Genomic DNA, 4,836 nt, shown 5'->3' on the forward strand with positions numbered 1-4,836 from the left:
TGCCTTACGGGTGGGAATTAAATTACTAAAATACTTTTGTTCCCTCTTAAAAGTGGTCTCTCGACGTGGCATTAACGCCTTGGGGACTCCCTTCCTTCCTAACCTACCTGAAATCTTATTGCGCAAGGCCAGTGAAGTTGCAACTCTCACTGGCCAATGCCGGCTAAGACGGTGAATGGGGGTGTGGCCCTGCCACTTTATGATGCGCCCTTTGGTGACATAAACAGAGAATCTTCCTCTTTCATGTATCCTACTGAAGACAGCTATCGAGACGAAGCAAGAAGATGGATTGCCCTCTCTGTGTTCCAGCATGTCAAATGTTTGCATGTTGTGTTCGGGAACCATCGAGGCCCCGGACACCCACGAGATCTGCATCCATTGCCTGTGTCTCGCCCATGCAGAGGCAGCACTCACCATATTGTCAATGACGACAGCCACACGTGGGCAACTGCCCAGAATGGCACTAATCAGAAGAGAATCTTCAACCTGCCTCTGGCGCTTCGGAGATTATATCACTCGGTGTGGCGGGGGACAACAATGATCTTGACGAGGCCCTGTCCCTAACGATATGCTCTGGGACATGCTGCATTTCAAGATGAACTCGTCCGGATTTTCACCAGGGCCGTGAGTGATCTTTGCCTAGAGTGGGAATCACCTGACAAACAAGCTAAGAGCAAGCTGGATTCTTGGTTCCTTTACTTGGGCGGTCGAGCTGCTGCTCCGAGGAAGTGAGCCTCATTCCTCCGAAGCTTGCACAATGAGGTTGCTAAGGAGTGGGCTGCGCCCCAATCGTCTCGTGCTCACGCTAGTGGGTCGGAGACCTTCACCAAAGTTGATGGAGCAGAAGCCTGTGGATACACGCGCATTCTGCTCGTCAAGGAATCCAACGCCATGCACCTCTGCCTCTCCATTGCCTCCCTGAAGACAGGTGCTACGTTGCCGCCAAGGCCCTGCTGTCTGACCGCACACGTCATGGACAAAGTGTACGCCGCCTTGGGAGAAGCAATCTCGACTCTGCCCACGATGGCAGTGTTCCAAGTTTTTCAGGCACAGCTTCTGAAATCCCTGAATGAGGGTGGGACGGATCCCCAGGCATTTAAAGATCTATGCACAGGAATAGATTTCGCACTTAAAGCCACAGAGAAGATGGCACAGTTGATCAGATAGAGCATGGGCTACAAGGTCGTGCTCCACCGGCACCTGTGGCTGAAACTCACCGAGCTGATGGAGGCGGACAGGAGGGCACTGCACAATGCTCCTTTATCTTCATCTGGCCCTTTTTGGAGACGCAGTGGAGGCTATTGCCAAGCGTTTCTCAGAGGCAAAGAAATGCTCTAAGGCGAAGAGTCATTCCTGCCGTGCTGGGCTGCAGTGCAAATTTGGCTGTTCGCGCCAAATCTCAGTGGCAGAGGACATCAAAGGAAATGGATTGCCGCGGCTTGCTCTCGACATCTCACACACACACGTTCATGTCGCTCAAACATTCAACAGAAGGCTCGCACACCCAGTTGATCGAGAAGGCATGATCCTCTCTAACACACACATACATGGTTTGGCTTAGTGCATTGTACAAACATGCTTTCAAAATTACAACACTAAAGCAGATACTTGCACAGATCCGACCCAGAGATTGGTTAGTTTCGGTGAACCTGAAAGACAATTTTTTTCATATCCAGATCACCCCTCATCACAGGCACTTTCTGAGATTTGTGTACGAAGGCATACCATATCCGTTCACAGTGATGCTGTTCAGGCTAACGTATGTTTACAAAATGTGTGGACGCAGCAATTTCTGAGAACAGAATGCACATATTGAATTATTTGGACGATTGGCTGGACATGGCCCATTCAGAGAGTGTGCTCAACAGCCACAGATGCGCTCTATTACTATTACCTGGAGAGTTTGGTTCTCTGTGTGAACAAACAAAAAAACGTGTTACAGTCTTGGCTTGCCAGTAGCAATGGATCACCTCGGTCTACTCTACATGCGCCCCCTCCAGTTATGGCTGAAAACACAAGTACTGACAAGGGCTTGGAAAATGGGCTATGCCCACGTTGTGGTTACTCGCACACTGAAACCATGGCAGAACCCTGATTTGTACCAATGCGGCACCCAGATGGGTCTGGTCACGTGGTGGAAAGTGGTCACGACGGAAGCATCAACAACGGGCTGGAGAGCTCACCGTGATGGCTTTCCGGCCTCAGGCTACCTGACAGAGTTGTAGAGGATGTGGCACATAAATCGCCTTGAGCTGAGAGTGTTTTTTTTGGCTCTTATGAGTTTTTTCATGCAAGTCTGGTGGCATCACATCTTGATTCGCACAGACAACATGTCGGTGGTATCATACATAAACTGCCAGGGTGGAGTACACTCAAAAGCCCTTTACAGAAGGGCAGCACACCTTTTGCTGTGGGCTGATCACCATCTGCTCTCCATTCGAGCAGCTCATGTTCCAGGATGCCTGAACAGCGGCGCAGATATGCTTTCGAGGAACGGGATTCCTCATGGGGAATGGAGACTGAACCCTGGGACAGTGAGGCTGATCTGGGAATGGTTCAGGAAAGCGGAGGTAGACCTGTTCGCGACAGAGGAGAACAGGCATTGCCCTCTATTCTTCTCTCTGCCACGCTCTCCACTGGGTGGGGATGTACTCACGTTGCCATGGACAAATGCCCGTATGTATGCATCGGCCCCCGCTGAAGATTTTGTCACAAGTGCTGCATAAAATCAGAGAGAAGAAGGCGTCAGTGTTATTAGTGGCTCCGTACTGGCTGAACAGGCCTTGGTTTCCCGATCTCCTGGAAATACTAGCGGCTCCCCCGTGGCTGATCCCGCTAAGAAGAGATCTCCTGTTTCAGGCGGATGGATCGATATGGCACCCTAACCCAGAATGAAACTTCAGGTGTGGATGGTGTGCAGGAACTGGTAAACTTGGGTTCATTGTCTAGCCGTGTGATGGACAGGATTGCAGAGGCGTGAGCCCCTTCTACAAGGTGCCTGTACGCTTGTAAATCGACAGTGTTTGAGAGATGGTGTGAATCGATTGGTCGGGACCTGGGAAACTGCTTCATGTCTGACATTCTGTATTTTCTGCAACAACAAATGGACAGCGTAAGTATCCCCATCACACTTAAGGTTTACATTGCAGCTATCTCAGCCTTTCACGCTGCTATTGACGGGCGCTCCGTGGGGAAACATGATCTAGTGATCAGATTTTTGAGATTTTGTGATCTCCTGCCCCCCCTACTGTGCAATCCTGGGATCTGGCACTGGTGCTGGGAGCACTAACCATCCCGGCATTCGAGTCGGCTTGAAGGAGCTCTCGCTTAAAACCGTGCTGCTGCTCACCCTTGCATCAGACCAGTGTGGGGGATTTGCAAGTGCTCTCTGTGAATGCAGACTGCATGCAGTTTCGACCAAGACAAAATTTGGCTATGTGCCTAAATCACTCCAGAGTCGGAGACTTCACTGGATATCGCCCCGAGTCAGGTGATGTGTCCGGTGAGGGCTTTATGACTATGCTCAGTTTCAGCAATCTGAGCAGCTGTTTGTATGCTTCAGAGGCAGCGCCAAAGGGCAGCCTGTCTCCAAACAACGGCTGTCACACTGGGTGGTCGATGCTATTGCCTAGGCATATTCTAGCTGTGATATGGAATGTTCTATTTGTATCCAACCCCATTCAGTGAGAGCTGTTGCCTCCTCATGGGCGTGGACTAAGGGAGTTTCTATCAAAGATATTTTTATTGTGGCTGAATGGTCTTCGCAGATTCTACAATTTGGTTGTGCAGTCATTAGCCTCACAGGTCCTATCGGTGAGTACGACCTGTGTTTCTACCTGCAACCACTAGCCGCTTGACTGCACTAGTGGCTTCGACTTGGTCCTGTAGGGAGATTGTGGGCGGCATAATCATCAGGTTCAGACTGTGGCACCTCAACACGGCTATTCTTTATGTGTGTTGTGCCTGGGATATTGTGCCTGGGATTGCCGCTCACATGCTTGTTGAACTGTTTTACTACATGCTTGTATGTGTTCAAAGGACTTTAATGTCTTATCTTTGTATGGCGATGGCACTGGATCTCTCTCTCAATAAGAGACCTGTTATCAGACATGGTTTAAAAGTAACCTGATTGGATCCCCATTTGGTAATCTACATCCAACCCCAAGAGGCATATTGCAGGGTCGTATCTGATTGGTTGGGGATTAAGTTTTTGTGTCTTACAAGAATTATTCATGATAGCTCTGCCGAGGCTGAGCATTTTTACTTTGCTGTTTCCACGGTGTTGTTCTATACTGTCCCCAAGGCATTAACAACATCTCCGGTTAATGTCGTAACCTCAGTTCCCTGAGAGACGGGAACGAAACATGGCGTAGGCCGCCGTGTGCACTGCTCAGATATGCTGTACTGTCCATTCAGTCAAAAGATTCTGAGTTTATGCCGCCAATATGGAACATTATATAACTTCACTAGCATTGTCCAATAAGATTTCAGGAAGGTTAGGAAGGAAGGGAGTCCCCAAGGTGTTAACGCCATGCCACGTTCCTGTCTGTCAGGGAACTGAGATTACGATAGTAACCGGAGACGTTTAAAGAGACTAGAGAGGTGTACAAATGAAGTAATATTCGGTATGCTATTGATTTTAAACATTATTTTTATGCTACATAATTTTTTTCCAGATATATGGCAGTTCCTTCCCAGTTATCCACATGCATCCCAAGCACAACCTGCTGCAAATAAAGTATAAATTAAGGTAGTTGAGTGAAAGCATCGTCATTTGTTTAATTCATGCTTAGAGAAAGGCATTGAGGTATTGGCAAGAAGATAATATGTCCAGCA

At 48.8% G+C, this 4,836-nt stretch overlaps 1 protein-coding gene across 1 annotated transcript in view; it reads right to left on the minus strand.

The window, feature by feature from the left end:
* Positions 1 to 4,836, minus strand: part of gngt2b (guanine nucleotide binding protein (G protein), gamma transducing activity polypeptide 2b) — a 198,419-nt gene that overhangs the window by 114,674 nt on the left and 78,909 nt on the right. The window lies entirely within an intron of this gene.

The sequence above is a fragment of the Carassius carassius genome, chromosome 39 (assembly GCF_963082965.1).
Source record: "Carassius carassius chromosome 39, fCarCar2.1, whole genome shotgun sequence".
NCBI classification, from domain to species: domain Eukaryota; kingdom Metazoa; phylum Chordata; class Actinopteri; order Cypriniformes; family Cyprinidae; genus Carassius; species Carassius carassius.